This window comes from Elgaria multicarinata, chromosome 9, assembly GCF_023053635.1.
Source record: "Elgaria multicarinata webbii isolate HBS135686 ecotype San Diego chromosome 9, rElgMul1.1.pri, whole genome shotgun sequence".
In the NCBI taxonomy this organism is placed as follows: domain Eukaryota; kingdom Metazoa; phylum Chordata; class Lepidosauria; order Squamata; family Anguidae; genus Elgaria; species Elgaria multicarinata.
Genome location: NC_086179.1, coordinates 61,309,624 through 61,328,849, shown reverse-complemented (window position 1 = coordinate 61,328,849; position 19,226 = coordinate 61,309,624).

Genomic DNA, 19,226 nt, shown 5'->3' with positions numbered 1-19,226 from the left:
ATCAGCATTTGCATTTTTGAAAAATGTTATAAACTGAAAATGCTTAGGTTTACCATAACACCACTCCACTCCTATGTTCTTTTCCAGAATAGTCTCTCTCTCTCTCTCTCTCTCTCTCTCTCTCTCTGTTTCATGCAATTTTGCAGAACTTTCTAAACCGCAAGTGTGGCTATTCCCAAAGAGAAAGTTTAAAATCATGTTCCAATTCAGCTCCTAACTCCATCCTTAGAGACCCAGCTCAAGTTGAAGATAGCATACTATGGTACCCCCACAACTCCAGTTAATCAGGACATTCACAGATATCCTTTGAGGAATTTTTCTCCCTCAGGATGGCTCCAAGTGCCTTGATCTTCGAAGAAATATCTATCATGAAAAATTCAAATATATTCAAAAATGATAATAAATAAAACATAGTATTCTTTAGCTGGCTTATAAAATACCAAAAACACAGCTCCATTTTACAAAAATATTGCTTCTTGCTGCATGTATTTACAGACATTTCCAATAGTTCATGAATTCCAGTTACAGAACTCATGAACAAAGGCAGTCTTCAGGGGGCTTTAGCATGAGACAGGAAAGACAATACAATTTAGTTCTGTTCCCTTATCCTGCCTTCAGTAGTTCTCACAGTAGCCAACCAGATGCCTATGGGAAGCCCACAAGCAGAACATGAGTGCAATAGCACCTTCCTATTCATGGACCTCAGCAACTGGTACACAGAGGCATCCTGCCTTCAATACGGGAGGTATATGGCCATCATGACTAGGGCCAGATCTATACCAAGCAGGATATAACACTTTGAATGTGGTTTGAAAACGGTATATGGAATGTGTCATGGGCCCCAACAATTGTCAGTGCACGTCAATGCTATTATAAAGCAATAATGTAGATACTTCCCAAGAGCTATTTCATCCTTGTTAACAGGTTCTATATGGATTTATAATATCATCTGGTCTCAAAATTCTATATAAACTTGATGTGATATTGCATAATCAATATGTGAGTCTCTCTCTTTCAGGATGCTTATGCAGGTGTGGGAGCAGGTGTTTTGCAGATTTAGTTGTTAAATATGAGGGGCTGAGGTAGCTATGTTGCTCCATTAGAAAAAAAAATCCAAAAGCAATATTTGATGATTCTCAAATAAATTTATGAATTGAATCCATCAACCATCATTGGTCATGATTCAGACAAATTCTTTCTCCATGCCCAAAAGCCTGGACATGGCCATTGATTCTTTTCCTTTGATAATGAGCCCGCCACCCCAGGTCAGAGTACAATCTGCTTTTGAAAGTCCTCTGAGATTCATATGGCAATGGGAGGCTGAAGCTCGTAGTCTTGGCTTTATATTTGATTCCTCGCTCTCCTTTATTCCTCATATCGAGACAGTAGCTAAATCCTGTCGTTTTTTCCTGTATAATATTGCCAGGATTCAATCATTTTTGTCTGTCTCTTCTTCCAAGACTCTTGTTCATGCATTGGTTATTTCTCAGTTGGACTACTGCAACCTTCTTCTCACTGGCCTTCCTTCTTCTCACATCAGTCCGTTGGTTTCTGTTCACCACTCTGCTGCTAAGATCATCTTCTTGGCTCGCCGCTCTGACCATGTAACTCCACTTCTGAAATCTCTTCATTGGTTTCCAATTCACTTCAGAATCCAATATAAACTTCTCCTGTTGACCTACAAAGCTTTTCACTGTCTAGCTCCTTCCTATCTTTCCTCTCTCGTCTCACACTATTCCCCCGGTCGTGCTCTTCGCTCCTCTGATGCCATGTTTCTCACCTGCCCAAGGGTCTCTACTTCCCTTGCTCGGCTTCGTCCATTTTCTTCTGCTGCCCCTTATGCCTGGAACGCTCTTCCAGAACATTTGAGAACTACAAGTTCAACCACAGCTTTTAAAGCTCAGCTAAAAACTTTTCTTTTTCCTAAAGCTTTTAAAACTTGATTTTGTTCTGACTTTATACTGTTAGTTTTATCCTACCCTGTGCCTGTTTGGTACATTCTCTTCCCCTCCTTATTGTTTTATTGTGATTTTATTAGAATCATAATGCGGCAGGTCTTGCTATTTAGTGTTTTACTCTGTACAGCACCATGTACATTGATGGTGCTATATAAATAAATAAATAAATAAATAAATAAATAAATAATAATAATAATAACTGAAGTCCAAAATCCCCTTGAACATGTGGATGTAGTTGCAAAGTTCTTTGGATCCTGACTAGAGTGTTTACAATGGTGTGATGCAATATGGAAGTTCTTTCTGTAGTACTCTATTTGTGATCTCTCATTTTCACATTCAGGTCAGTAACCATTTGAGGAATATATATTATCAGCCAATCAAATTTATCATTGTCATTTCCCAATCTGTAAAATAAGAAAACTTGTGATGTTTCCTATAGAATTGTTGTTAGGATGGCCAACGGATCAACTCAGTATTGATTAACTTCGTGATCATTTATGTTGTTCTTAATGTACACATTTTCAAAGAGCACTTCTATTGGTCAAATTTATTATTCTTTATGTAACGTTTGATTCTGATCACCAGTGACTGGGGCTTGGGAGGCCACAACAGCAAAAATTGCAGAAATTTTGCAGGGAAACAAGCATGCCGGGAGTATATACCTTTGTCTCAAAGAAGAATCACACTTTTGGGAGGCTTCCAGGGATACGATTCTGCATGCAACTTATTTCCTTGCAAAATTACTATGATTTTTTTATGCCGCTGCAGCAAATCCAGTAGTGGTGGGGGCAGGGAGCTGCAAAAAAAGGTCATGGGGGAGCAACATGTGACCAGCAGGTCAGGTTTTGCCCATCCCTGCCATTCAATGAAGGGAAGGATTCCTTCTATCCATGGCAGGGACTGAAATCCAGTGGAGGTTCCCACTGAGGAACTAGGGGGAGGCCCAAAAAACATCAACTTCCTCTCAGAGAGTTCCCTACTCACCAAAAATCACCATTTCCATCATTTCTTCCAGTGGAAGCATTCTCCACTGCTCACAGGAACTTTAGATGCAACTCTATGTCCTTGCAACTTTAATTAAATATTACATTTTTTTTAAAGGACATTGTATCCATATCTAATAGCAAAACATGAGACCAATGGACCCACAATTACACAGAATTGTAATTGTCTGAAATTACAATTCTGTAATTGTAACTCTAGATAACTCTAGAGTGAAACTCTAGATAATCCATCATGAGCAGTTGTTAATAGTGTTCATCTGAACTTTCAGTAATAGTAAATGGCAGTTCTACTCCCCACTTTGACATTTCAGATTGCACCAGGACATGTTAATCAGTCAATGAATGGGTTTGTCATCTGGAGGAAGCCAGTTATTCCCCAGAAATCAGTGACAGTTTTCTACTTGTCATTCAAGGATGGGCATGGGATTGACAGATACTTTTTAATGTCCAAATTGTTACTTAAAGCACATGATAATGAACTAAAGTGCCATCTGGTATATGAAAACTTCAGTTTCCTGCTCTATGGAATGCCCTACCAACTGAGATCAGGCACCTACATTACTTTGTTTTTGGCATTTGATGTAGACCTTTCTAGTCAGGCAATCCTTTCCTAACTGGTGAGTAAATTTCAGCCATAGTTCTCTTGATCTGTTGGCTTTTATGTAACGTTTTGTATTTTGTGTTTTAATTCATTGTACACTGCTCTGGTATCTCACAATATTGAACAGTTTATAAGTTTTGTAATAAATAATTTATATAATAAATAACATTTTCCAAATTATTTGAGAATTTCCAAAGCAAAGAAAGCATAAGTTTATTAAGAATAAGCTAAGAAAATTGTGGCAAAACACTGCCAGTAGCTTTCTTCTGTCTAAACAATCACTGATAGAAAATTTTGCATATTCTGATTGCAAAGTTACAGTTATAGCTCTTTAATGAAGTAATAAGCTAGTTAAGCTTTGTTCTCCTGGTTTATTGCATCATAAGACTAAACGATTAAAATCTTAATTGCATAAACCATAGGTATTAATAATATTAATGGTAGGTATAATAATAATGCCATTTTCTAGTTGAGGCAAAATTTACATCCTCCACCTCATCATGATTATTGTTGCCACTCATATTTATCCACAGTACGTATATAGACATTATAGTCTTCATGGCCTGTGTCGAGAAAAAGTTTACAATGTACAGAAACATAATCTGAAGGTGATCTGTAGCCAGTGTAGTGTAGTGGCTAAAGTGTTGGACTGGAAGTTGGGAGATCTGGGTTCTAGTCCCCACTGGGCCATGGTAGCCCACTGGGTGACTTTGGGTCAGTCACAGGCTCTCAGTCCAACCCATCTCACAGGGTTGTTGTTGTGAGGATAAATTGGAGAGGAAGGAGAATTTTATCGCATGCTTGCGAATGGCCACTCATGGGTCTTTGCGGGACATTTGGATGACACAGTGACCCTGCCTCACGTCTCCTGCTCCATTTGCCAATTTTCCTGTTTTAAGATAACCCTCAGAAAACCTGGCTTCTTTAAAATAAGTCAGGATTTGTCAGGATTTCCTGCTGTGTTCAGGAAAGTTCTGCTATAAAGAGTGCTGTTTCCATCATTCTATTGGGGCCACGTGGTCTCTGCACACTCTCCCGTGTAATTTGAGCTTGTCGTCAATGTGGAAGAGAAGCAGGGAGCAGTGCAATGGTACTAGACGTTAGGGAAATGCAATTTCCCCCCACCTCCACCCTGTCTGAAGGATTTCTAAAAAATAAATGTACAATAAAATAATATAAAACACTATAAAAACAGATCACACCAATAAAACCTGCAGTTCACCAATTATGGGAAGGCCAGCAAAACCAGATGGGTCTCCAGTGCCTTCCTGAAGACCTGCAAAAAAGGAGAGTGATGGACGCTGGGTGGGAGCTGATTCCAGAGGTATGGGGCCATAATTGAAGAGTCCCTCTCCTTGTATTCAGCAGCCTAAATGCCCTTGGCAGCGGGCAAGTTAGAAGGGCCTATGTTGATGACCTCAAAGTGTGGACAGGCTGGTATGGGAGAAGGGGTCCTTCACCTAACATGGGCTTTTTAAGGATTAAAACCAGCACTTTGAGTTGTCTACTATACTAGGTGCTAAGTGGTAGGATGCATGCTTTGCTTATGGAAGGTCCCTGCCCCTGGCATTTCCAGTTAAAACGATAAGGTAGCAGGTAACGTGATAGATTTCTGCCTCAAATTCTGGAGAACTGCTGCCAGTCAGAATATATCATATTGGACTAGATGGACCTGTGACAGCTATCTGTGCTCCTGTGGTAAAGCATGTTGGGCAAACCCAGTTCTACATGGTGAAGGAAATCTCAAGTTATTAGCCAGACTGAAAGACTATTATAGCACAAAAAATAGTTTCCTCATTTTCCCTGACCCAAAATAACTTCCACTGCCACCACCTAACTGAGTATGAGGATATTCTGCTACATACTTTACTCATTTAACCTCTTCCTTCAATGCTCCTGGGTCATTCTCCAGGGCTGAAATAAGATTCAGTTGCCAGTCTGGTTGGCTTTTCTATGTGAAATGGGGAGATGCACTAGCTTGTCCATTAGCTCAGGAAAAAAATGTTTGGGGCCAGCTCTGGGAATATGCATTTGCATGTCAACATCTCATGTAGTTAGACCTTTAGTATATTTGAATCTGATCCTTCTTCTGTTGTAGGTGGGGTGACATCTCCTGATTCTTGGTCTTGATTCCTCATACACCTCCTAAAATTCAGATTGGAAAGATCATTCTTACGTCCTCTTCCCACAACAGTAGCATAGCGATTTTCACAGCAATAGTCAATAGGTGAAACCCAAACAAACCAAGAAATATGTGAGCTGACCTGGCCCATATCTGTTCTGAGCTGAATTCCCCATCAGCCATCAGGAGGTTCTACTACCAACCCCATCTAATATAGTTCATTTTTTATCAGGCTGATCATTTTTTTTCACTCAAGTAACATTTGAACAAGTGGCTAGAAATAGTTACTGACACTTAAAATTGTAATGTTCATCACATCGTTCAGAAGCCTTTTATATACTGATTATCAATTTTATAGAGTAGTATAATAATTTATAAGAAAACAGAGAGATTGACAAGATACAATATTGGCTGTAGCAAGATGATGATGATGATGATGATGATGATGATGATGATGATGATGATGTGCTGATGACAGTGAGATTCTCTTGGGGATTTACCTTATCAGAGTGGTCTCCTTGACATATTTTCCATCACAAATCATAATGTTGACATTCACTGAACACATATTCTCTTTCTTAGCTAAGATTAGACTCACTGTTTTATGATTCAGGCTTTCTTCACCGTCTAATAATTTCTTTTTAAATGGAAATTTCTTTAAAGTGTTTTCTAACATTAGATTTTCTGTCTCATACTTTGAAAATGTATATAGGCAGAAATCCTTCACATATTAGTGTGGGTGTCCATGGACCTACCCAAGCTTTCAAAATGCAGGCTTAGAGAATGTAACACCCAAAGTAACCCAGAGTATTTCTTACTTCCCATCAATTGTTGAGGAAGCCAGGATTCTAATAGCATCTATTTCATATGAATTCTGCTTTTATTGTCAGCTCTAGCTATGAGGAAATACCATCCAATCAGGAAGCAGACAATGAAACACACAATTCGCTCAGCTCAGTTTTATGGAATTGTAATAATTAGAATAATTAGAATACACATGTCAATTTCAGTTTTTAAATCTCACTTGAAAACGTTTCTTTTCTCGAAAGCTTTTCAATCGTAGCCTGATCATAATAGTCTATATTTTAGTTTTAATGCCCCCTGCCCTGGTTGGTTTCCCCCCTCCCTCCCCTGTCTGTTACTGTGATTTTAGATTGTAAGCCATATGGCAGATTGTCTTGTTTTGTTTTATTCTGTACAGTGCCATAAACATTGATGGCGCTTTATAAATAAATATTAATAATAAATAATGATAATAAATTAGCTTATTACAAATTAAAGCTGGTCAATGCGGAGAGTTGGAGCCAAAGGTTTCATTCCATAAATAGAGAGTGCTTCTGATCACAGAAAGAGAGAGGGGAAGGAGCATTTTAATCCAACCCTTACTTTTCAGTGGACTTCATTGGATGAATGTCTCTCATAATGATTTATTCCTTTTCTATTTGAATAAATAGCATCAGTCTCCACTTCCTCATGACATGGAGTGAGAGAACTAATACCAGCATGGAGACACTCCATGTAATGAAGAAAAGGGAAATAGAGACTAGTGTATACAGACTGGTCTGGGGTGCTTCCAAACTGAGCTTTTATCGCGTTGTCATCTTGCTAAATTCACATAACATTATGGGGTTGTTTTTTCCAGATAACGTTGTCTTCCACTCATAACTCCCACAACTTGTTTCATCATTTTCCTTACCACAAAAAATAGATGTCTTCTGATTAGCAGCACTAGGAGTCCTCCGTCTGGAAGCATTAGCCATCGTTTAGTATATATAATCACAGTAAATACTGGGAGGAGGCATTTCATGTCTTTCACTACAACCTGATGGGGAGAGTGAAATAATAATAATAATAATAATAATAATAATAATAATAATATATTTATTACCCACCTCTCCCTCTGGATCGAGGGAGGGAACAACATTAAATACTATATAATACATAAAACTAATTAAGACAGCATATAAAACCTATACAATATTAAAATAATAATCACAACATATTAAAATTCTTAGGTTTAAAATTCATTTGAGTAGGCCTGCCAGAAGAGACTAGTCTTTATGGCTAGATAAATAGTAACAGTTTATGAACCAGATCACTCCATTGCTATACCAACTTCATTGGAGAGTGGTATGTTTCTGAGCATTATTCAAAGTTTGGGTTATTCCCCATAAAGCCCCACATGGCTTAAGTTAAAATGGCCATCTCCTCTCAGAAGAACCCACCACTACATCCACTAACATCAACCACGGAGGTGCATGCTTGCCTCTTAGAACCTTTGGATCCTGGGCTGTGATTATGGAACCAGGGTGTAGTAAAGTCCTTTGTTTGGAATAATAGATTGCCACTTCATTGTATGTGGAATAGTGTTATAGTCAACTAGGGACATACAACCCAAAAGGGTTTAGAAGCCCATGTTGATTGTGTTTTTGCTAATCAATACACCAGAAAGTATTCATATGCTTTAAAAACAAAACAAAACAAAACACCATTTAGCTCAAACCCCAGTGATTTCAGTGATACTTACAAGAACAGTTACAATATTTTTTGCTTAGATCTGCAACTTGCTATAGAGACAGCGAACTCTTCATCAAAGAAAGATCCCCATCTCTGCAAGTTTTCACCAACTTTTTCAGGAATCAACAGTCAGCTTTCATAGTGCAAAATCTGTGGTATGGGCATGAGGCGATGCCATCATTACGGATAGTTTTAGATTTTTAAAGCTGCAGGCATCCTGACTTTTCTTCTGGGTTGTAAGTCCCAGTTTTGACAAAGAATGCTGAGGGTTTTCTTTTTCTTTTTTACTATGTTATCATTTTATATTAGGGAAATCGACTTGGCTGGCACAGAAGAAAAACCATCGGTATGAAAAAAAAATCCCTATTATCAATTCATCCCCTAATCTTATTAGTATTTTTGCATCCTATTACCAACTCTCTTACAAAATACAATTTTCTAATGACAGGGGTTTTACTAATACAGTGTGAATGCTGCTAATATAATTTAAAGGTTGCTATCAAGCGTGTGTGTTCCTAGATTACAAAATCATTTCTTTATGTTTATATGGGGAGGGGGAGGAAGGAAACGCTTGCTTGCAATCAGATTTCAAAAATGAACATTGATTCTGACACTGTGCAGAGCTGGTCCTCACCCAGAAGAATTTCCCAAACAAAGTGAAAAGAGAGGAAAGTGGGGGAGGGGGCAGGCAGAAAGAGTGACAAATCCAAGTCAGAGGCAGAGAAGGTTTTTTCAGCCAGAGGGATGAATTCCATTGTGGCTAACTCTCCGTTTGACCTAAAAATGGGTGTGGCCAAAGCAAAATAGGTGGGGTCAAAACACAAGTGGTCAGGGTCAGTACACCCACACTGGGCATGTCTACACCATAGGGTGTAGAGGGAGGGGGAGGATCATGAACTTACCAGCTTCTGCGATCCTCCCCCAGTGCCTTGAAAGCCGTGTGATGTCCCAGAAGAACATCGTGGCTGCCTTTTTATTTTATGAAGAAGGAGTGCAACTACGCTCCTCCACAAAGGAAGGTAAAAACACCCACCCACAAACCCACCCCCCACCCCCAAAGGGGGCACAGACTGCCCCCATGCAGCTCTGTGCCTATTTTAAGAGCCCTGCAAGAAGGGATGACCGGGGAGTAGTAGGCACATAGTCTGTGCTCCATGGGATGGTCTCAGGACTGTAGAAAAATTGGGTTTTCCACGGTTCCCTATATCCCAGGGAAAGTCCTTGGTCATCCTGGGTTACCCCAGGGATCCCCTGTATGCACAGGGACAATCCAAGGACTACCCCGGGATATAGGGCTGGTGTAGACATGCCCACTCTCTCTCATATGCACACACACACATGTCCACATATCCATTCACACAGAGAACATAAATCCATTTATACACACACTCACACCCATCTTCACACATAAGAGTGTGTGTATTCTGAATGAATGAATGCACATTCCTAATTGCTGCACTGGGGCAGAGGAGGCAGCGAGTTCCCCACTCCAGGCCATGCAGCATGATGTGGCCTACATAATCACAAATAGAAGTTCCTTAATTAATTTCTTAACCTTCGCTGATGTTTATGTGCATGCAGGAATGCTAGTAATGCAGGATACAACCACATAACTATTACACTCACGGAAACAGGGAGTGTGAAGCAAGCAAGCAAGCAAACAAACCCAATGACCTGGTTTGCACATAATGGCAAGCTATGGGTAACTAACTATGGATAGTTTAACCCATAGTTAGTCATGGCAACAAATGAGTGGGGTGCCTCCCACCTGCTAAATCCCTTCCACTTTCCTAAACAACCCATGAATACTCCCTTCCTGGATTGTTAGCCTTACATCTGAACCTGGAGACTCTGGGTTGTTTAGGAGTTAAACAACCCACAGTTAACCCAACAACAAACCATTGTTATGTTCGGACGTAATGCTAACAACCCAGAAATGGAGCATTCCAGGGTTGTTTAGGAAAGCAGAAGTAGGCGAGCAAGTGGGAACCAGCACATGTGCTTACTCCCACGCAAGCAAATCAGGCCAATATATCACTTTTGAAGATGGCATCTGGCTTATAACCTTTGATGTCCCTTTGTTCCAAATGTATTTCTGTTCCTGCCACCACTTTTGAGAACTCAATTTCCAGAATTTTAAAATTCTATTTTGCAAATTAAGTATCATTTTAACACTTCTTAAGACAGAGCACCACAGAAGCTTCTCCTGCTTCCAGTTTGATGCTTTGGTAACTAACTTGAAGTTTACGAGAAACATATTAGGAAGGGGTATGATACGACTTATACAGAAGATTCATACACTGTAGTAGTTCAAGCTGCAGTTGTTATCCCGACCTGCAACAAAGATGGATAGGTGGTCAGCACAGGGTGAAGTTCTCCGACATGTGTGATCCATGAGGATTCCATGCATTCATCAGTTTCCCCAAGAAATACCCCGTGAATATGTTCTAAAACAACCCACTAACACCTCTAAACTGTCCATCGGTAAAAGAAATAAGAACCATGTTGGGGAAAACTGCGCTGCAGAACTCACTCTGTAGTGACTGACAATTTCTTTTTTTTTAAAAAAAAAAACATCTTTGAAGGTCTTTGAAAAAGAGAATAAGAGAATCACCAGTTTCAGCAGACTTTTCTGTGACTTTGTATTAATATGCAACTGTTGTATTAATATTAGTAAATACAAAAAAATGTATTTTGGCTTTTTTATTTATTTATTTATTTATTACATTTCTACACCACCCAATAGCCGGAGCTCTCTGGGCGGTTCACAAAAATTAAAAACATTCAAAGTATAAAACAACAGTATAAAACCATAATATAAAATATAAAAGCTCAACCAGATAAAAACAGCAGCAATGCAAAATTACAAATTTAAAATTTAAAACACCAAGTTAAAATTTATTTATAAACTGTTTAAAACCTGTTATTATTGAAATTACGTTGTTAATATTTTATGGTTATCATTTTGCTGGTTAGAGTAGTGTTGCTTTTGTATATTTGTGTGTGGGGGGGTGTTATTTATATTATTAAACTGTGTCCATTACGTAAAGTAAAATAAATTCAGTGAGAAAAATTATTGTTGCAGAAACTTCTGTGCAACAAGGGCAGAACCTAGTCTTGGCAACAATATGGTGATCTGTGTATGGCAGCCTCTTTGCATATGTGAACCAAAATGTCTTCCAGTGCAAGAAGAGCTGAGTTGCAGTTTTGCTGTCTTTTCCCTACAGACTCAATTTTTCCTCTTGCATGGATGTTTGCATTCCTTGCCAAAAGTGGAACATTAATTTTCAGGATCAAACTCTTAACAAATTTCAGCATTTCCCCCCCTTTCCAATTCACTGGAAATATTGGCTTACGGAGTTATCAACTGGCAATTAATTATTCGCATTGTTAATCAAAAATTAGAATTTGTGACGTTCCAAAAATCATTTTGCATAGACACAGTCAACCTTCACCATATTTTGGAATGACAATATTAGACCTTATTCGCTGTTTATAATTAATTACCAAATGAATATAAATAAATAATTGGCAACTTAGTTTGATGCTGTAGATCAAAAGCATTATAATGGATAGTGATATTATGTAGTTCTTGCTTCTTTACTTATTTATTTTTCCTGGGAAATATTAACTAGATATGTATTATGTATGTGTGGGATGTGTTATATATTTTTGCATTTTCTGGAGTTTTGTATACTATTATTTTATTAAAATTGTGAAGATCTTCTAAGTTACTGGACTATCTCATTGTTCTTTAAGTCAGAAGACATGAGAAGAGGATTCCAGGAGACATGATCAGAAAAGTGGGGCTAATTCCTAAAGCAACATATAGATTTACTATTGATAATAAATGGAGGAAAACTCCATGTTTCCTGTAGACATGCTTTATTTCACAATATTGCTAGCACTCAGTTGCTTACTTTTCAGTTGCATTTTATATCCTTATATATAGTGAGCAAATAATAAAGTTACATATTGTTGAAATGCATTGATTACCATTATATGTACATGAATAAAGAAAGGAATCCAAGTATTCAATAAATATCAAAATTATGAAAGACTTTTAGGATATCAACCAGCATTGATCTCAGTAGCCATCTTTTTTGCCTGCATGGCAGACTTGGAAAAAAAGAGGCTAAGGGGAGACATGATAGAGGTGTACAAAGTCTTGCATGGTGTGGAAAATGCAGATAGGGAGACATTTTTCTCCCTCTCTCAAAATACTAGGACCTGGGGTCATCCCATAAAGCTGATTGGTGGGAGATTCGGGAGAGATAAAAGCAAGTACTTCTTCACACAGTGCAGAATCCACCACCACAAGATGTAATGATGGACACCAATTTGGATGACTTTAAAAGTGGGGGGGGGGAGAGATAATAAATTCCTGAAGGAGAAAGCTATCAATGACTACCGGTCCTGATAGCTATGTGCTACCTCCAGTATCTAAGGCAGTAAGCCTATATATACCAATTGCTGGGGAACATGGGCAGTAGGGTGCTGTTGCACCTGTGTCCTGTTTGTGGGTTCCTGGTCGAAAGCTGGTTGGCCACTGTGTGAACAGAGTGCTGGACTAGATGGATCCTTGGTCCAATCCAGCATGGCACTTCTTTCGTTCTTATCCATGGGAAGTCTTCAGCTCTTCATGCAATCCTGGGAAGAGGGGGTGTCTTGTCTTTCTTCTCTCCCTGCCCCGCCTTTGGGACCATGAAAGAGGTTGAATAGGGAGAGTGGTGTAAGGCAGGCATTCCTCTGGAGGCAGAGAGAGGGAGAATATGGAAGTGAGCTGAAAGATAAAGACTAGGCAACAGACTATATGAGGAAACCAAGGAGAAACTGAATTGTTCAGAGGCTTTTTTGGAACTCTACACTTACATTATTAAAAAAGCTAACTGGTCAGTTGCTTTTTGTGAAAAATGGATTCACTTCAGGATATTTACTGAGAGATAAAATTCAGGACTTTTTCTTATCCAGGGTTCATTGCAGGGGTGAGACATCACAGACACTGTAGGGGCACTGCCAAGCTATATGACAATATAGGGCCTTGACAAAACCACCATCTGGTGTCTAGAAGCTGATGATGTAATATGGTACAATTCTTTTCTAAACAACATGAGGATGGATCCTGAGAACCATAAGCAAAGAAAGTTCAGTGATGGGGGTTTCCTGGTCCATTGCAGTTTCTGAACCCGCCCTCCCCCAAAGCAGTTCTTGACAGTTGGGGAATCAGTTGTATGCCATCTTTGTTCTCAAAGGCATGCAAGTTATGGCTATAGCTTTACTTTACCATTTTTGGGCTATCATGTGAGCTGTAAGAGCCTTGACTCTGCTCTTTTAAAAGATGGTAGTTGTATTCCAGCATTACGACTACTACTACTACTATTACTATTACTATCACTATTACTATAAAAGTAACATTATTAAATTCCCAGAATCAATAATCAGTTTATGGAGATTCTAGCTGCATGGGAAGAGTCACCTTCATTTGCAGAAGGATTGTGCAGATTTTATGTTCCATAAAGCAAACGAGAACAGTTAACAAAGTATTATTCCAAATGTGTAACTTCAATTGTTCCACTAGCTTAGGAAGCACGATTGAAGACTCTGTAGTATTGCTTTGAAAAGCTCTGCTAAGAATATCTTATTTCAACATTGCAAGAAAGGGAGGAATGGCGCCATCTGCTGCACATGTTTAAGAAGGGCCATGCAAAGCACACGACCTGCTTATGGCTGAAATACATAACTGGTGATCCTACATATCGTGATGCCTGTCGGTTGTACAGAACTATATTGCCTGGATTTCAATTTAATATGAAAATAGGCCAAATGATGCATAAAACAAAGTGTCAAAACGAGGGTGCTGCAGCAAAAAACGGTTTCTAAACCCTTTAGTATCAGATGGATCAGGTTTCATACAATTCAGAAAACAGAGCCCATGATGACCCTTGGGCCACATCTATATGGCCGCTTTACAGCGATGTAACTGCGCAGATTCACGCAATCCATTACATGATGCAGCCATCCATTCGCGGCAGCAGCGGCTTTTCCCCACGATGATGCGCGTATTAGCAGTCACGTTTGTGTCCTTAGGTTAGGCACACACAACAAGTATGTGCTTCTCAATCTAAGTGGTGCAGTGTATGCCTACTGCATGATGCTAAGAGTACAAAAAGGGAATTTTCAACATCTATTGGGAACCATTGCTCTGAGCTCCCCCCTCAAAAAAACCCAACAACAACCAACTAAACATGTTAGTAATTTCTTTTCCAAATCATAGAAATGTTTAAATAAGTAAGGGCACAATCCTATGCATGTTTAGACAGAAAAAAACCCTCCTAAAACTCACAGCATCCGCCAGCCAACATAGCTGGCTGGGAATGGTGAAATTCGTAAGATGTTTTTCTGACTAAACATACATAGTGATTGCACCTTAAATAGCACAGAATTAACTTTGTGAGCAAATTTGGGTTCCTGGTGGTATTTGTTTGTTTGTTTTAATTTGGAAATCTCATTTGGGAGCCAGGCAATCATTTCTGAAATTGTGGATTTTTAAAAGATTTTTTAAAAGAAAGATTTTTGAAAGATCCTCAGAATTACAAGTAAGAAGGTTGCTAGTTTACTTGTGTTTTCTAGTTGACACACGTTTGCAGAGATGGTGGCTCAACGTGCTCTTTAAAACCATAGCAAAGCTTTGCGTGTCAACTAAATAGCAATGGTGTCCAAAAATGAAGGCCAGAATGAGAAAGAAGTGGTATATTTGGTATATGCAGTTCATTACCTTACAAGGACCAGCCATAATGCTCCCCATTGTAACAGATGCTCCAGCAATGGGATTCAGGAATATTAAGGAATGGTTTCTTTCCAGACACAGGTGTTTTTAGAAAACTGCCCTTTCCCCCAAATATAGAGATGTCCAATCATTTACAATAATGTCGTTACTGAAGGGTTTCTGGAGGACAATACCTGTTGCTTCATATCTGCCTTTCAGAATATCTAATTCTCAGCCTCTGCAAGTTTCTGTAAAGTTCACAAATGTGGCGTATTGATTTTCAGTCCTCAGTGTTTTGATTTCCAGCCCACAGTATGCAGAGTGAAGGGAAACAATAACTGGATATACACAAAATATTGATTGGAGACCATTGATTCTAATCCCCAGGCTATCAACAGATTAGTTACTTTAAAGGAAAAGACTTTCAACTCCTTTTTTTCTTCCTTTGACAAACACAGACCAGATAAATCTTTCTTTGAAATCTTTATTTCATGCTGAACGATAGCCAGTATGGCCTGCTTGCAGAAAGGAAGAAAATGTTGGGTTTCACACACCCAGGATATAACACAGAGGTGGGCAACTTGTTGTCCTCCAGATGTTTTGGCTTACAACTCCCATCATCCCTCACTTATATGTATGATGGGAGTTGTAGTCCAAAGCATAAATTGCTCAGCCCTGCCTTATAAAGCCATAATGGGTGTGTGTGTGTTGCTCATTAGTTAAACATAGGCTGTAATCCTATGTGCATTTACCTTGGAATAAGACCAATTACACTCAGTGTGACTTACTTCTGAGAATTTGCATAGGATTATGTTCCATAGCTACAGTCTTATGCACACTTACCTGGAATTAGTGTTGTTGAACATAGAGAGAAGAACTTCTCCATGTAAACGTACACAGGATTCAGCTGTTTTCATCAGATGAGAAAAATATTTTTTATTGCTGAACAGTGATTTATCATCTGTGTTTTATGCCATGGATATGTTCAATCTACATGTTCAGTGGATAAGGCAGAGACTTACCTAGATATATCTAGATTTCTCTTTCTTTCTTTTTGACAAGTTATCATATATGTCATGCTATGCAGGAAATTTCTGAGATATTTACTGGGGGCCTCTCTCTCTCTCTCTCTCTCTCGTATATGCACATACCATTTGCAATATCATATATTAAAAAATGCAGGCAGAGTTACAATGATACACAATGATACACAGCCTGCTGGAATGACTGGCAGTGGCAACAGCTGAAATCAATGTAATAACTAATTTCATTAATTAATAACTAATAACTAATAACTAATGTAATAATGTTAGTATACAGGTCAGTTGTCAACAGTTTCTTCAATTTTCTCTGATTTTCTTATTGTGATGTTTAGTCTGATTTCCTAGCATGTTGACACTTTATATCATTTCTAGGTTTGTTTGTTTTTTGTTTGTTTTTTTTTGTTTTTGTTTTTTTGAGTCTGACATGTATGCAAAAGCCTGGTTGGCTATTGAGCAATGAACTGAGCTGAACTGAAGTTGCAATCCCTTGATGTAAGACCAGAATGCCTTCCCTTATATACACCCAGACAGCATTTACGCTTTTCAGAGGAGGCCCTGCTCATCATTCCAAAACCAACAGAATGTTGCCGCACAGAACCTCAATGGCGGGCCTTCTCTGTAGCGGCAGCCAGCCTCTGGAAAACCCTCCCTTGTGTGGTTTGGGAGGCGGAAAATGTAACATCCTTTAAACACCTCCTGGAAACATAACTTTTCAGACAGGCTTTCCCTGGACTCTAACTTATTTTGGTTTTATATGGTATTTTTAACTTTGGAAGTTTTAAATTTTGACTTGTAAGTTATGGTTTTAATCGTAAACTGCCCAGACAATCAATCGATCAATCAATTTGGTATGTGATTCAGTTCATGGCCCTTTGTAAGCATCCCCCAATTTCACTGGTAAAATGTGGAATGCGTAGGTGGAAGTGGAGTATCTTATATCCTTTACTAGAGATGGAAAGTTATGTTCATCATCTCCATAATTCACCCCGGCCTTCAGTTACCATGCCTCTCTTTTCAGCTCCTCTCCCCCATACAACTCCAAATATGAGTGTGTGTGATTCTTGAGCTATACAACATTTAGTTGCATCACATCCTCCCAATGCAAAATGAGGCCAATAGAGGAAACTCTTCTAACCTCTGGATCTATTTGTTGGTTATATCTCATTTATTATATTTCTGTGCCTTCCCAGAGCCAAAGCTCTCTGGATGGTTCACAACAACAACAACAACAACAACAACAACAACAACATAATACATTAAAATACATTATATGAAGTGCAAAAGGAAGGAAAGGAACCTCTTGTGCAAAGCACTTGAGTCATTGCTGACTCCTAGAGGGATGCCTGCTTTTGCTGACATTTTCTTGGCATACTTTGTAGCGGGGTGGTTTGCCATTGCCTTCCCCAGTCGCAGTTACCTTTGCCCCAGCTAGCTGGGTACTCATTTTACCGACCTCGGAAGGATGGAAGGCTGAGTCGACCTGAGCCAGCTGCCTGAGAACCAGCTTCTGCTGGGATTGAACTCAGGCCATGGGGAGAGTTTCGGCTGCAGTAACTTCCGCTTACCACTCTGTGCCACACGATGCTCATTTACATAAAGGATATTCATTTTGCCAGGATTTATTTAGGGAGCTGAACTCGCTGGTCCCCTTCTTCCTGCCTGAAACCTAGAAGCGGAGAAAGAAGGACTCAAAATTAAGTGTTGGTTTGAGTGTTGGCGTAGAATCTGGGAGTAGGATCTGGAAGATCCAGGATAAAATCCCAGCTCAGCCATGAAAGTTTGGGCCAGTCAAGATCTCTCAGCCTAATCTACCTCATGAACTCCTTGAAGGAAATGCAGGGTAAAAATGAAAATGAAAAAGAGCTGCAAAGGTGCAGGCACCATTTTAGAGCTTGTGAGCTCCCATTTTGACAAGCGCTGCTGCTTCTATCATCAATGCAATAGTGGGTTTCAGGATGGCAAATTGCATATATACAGTGCTCCCACTGGCTGCTCTACTTCCTGTCTCATTAGTAATTTTCTCCCTAGCCCACTATGGGTAACCAAGACAAGTTCTAAACGCCATTTTGGCAATCCTTTTGATTTGTTAGCCAGCAGAGGCTATCATCTAACTCTTAAAGTATTCTCATTAAGCAAAAATGTGTGATCTGGGTCATTTTCTATTGATTTTTTACAAGCAGGTTTTGCCCCCAAGGAAAAGGATGTCTTGAAGTAACTCCGTGTGTGTGTGTGTGTGTGTGTGTGTGTGTGCATGTGTAATTGAACATTGTGTCTATGAATCGCTCAGTAAACCTATTATTTTGCTTCATGTTGCTTTTCTTCTTACCACTCTTGGGGAAAGCAAAGGAAATGAATGACAGTGTGTGGGGGTGGGTGGGGGAGAGACATACCTTTGAATCAAAAGAGCCTGATTTCTATGGAGTACTTAGTATTCCAGGTAATAAATACTTACCAGTTCCCATTCTGATAGCGGTTATTTTTTGTGTGTTTTTTTTGTATCTTAATAGCAAGAAGTTGACAGCAACTGTAATCTTTCTTTTTAAAAAAAAAAAATAGACAATATACAAAATTAAAGATAAATGGGATTTGTGCAGCAATTATTCAGGACAACTGGCTTTGCTGAAAATGTGAGATATGAATCTATGCCACGTAAGAAACTGGATGCATAAGATTACATTTAAATGTGTATCATAATTGGGTGTGGATATATCATTCACACTTTATCACATCTGGAACCGAATCCTATGCATGTTTTCTTAGCAATAACCCACAGTGGATTCAATAAGGCTAATTCTCAAATAAGTAGGGCTGAAGTTTCTAGAACCATTACATTCAAGCAGGAAAAAGGCTGACATTCAAATAGTTCACATTGTATTATTGTTATTATTATTATTATTATTATTATTATTATTATTATTATTATTATTATATGAGTTGCTGGAACGTGTCATGGCTCTGATGAAAAACCCTTCTGCCTAATCCCAGAGGTTAAAAGGGGCATTCTTTACATGCTCAAGGGAACATTCTTCTTTTTTATTCCTTTGCTTTTCCAGCCTGGCAGTTGAAATGCCTGGGCTATTGGTCTTCTCAGCTGAACAGCAGCCATAACCAGACTGGGTAAGAAGAGATGCTGACCATGTGGGCAATAGTACAGTGCATGGGTCTCTCTTCTGATCAGGAGTGGGTGCATTTCCTGTAGGAGTATAGGTGTACTT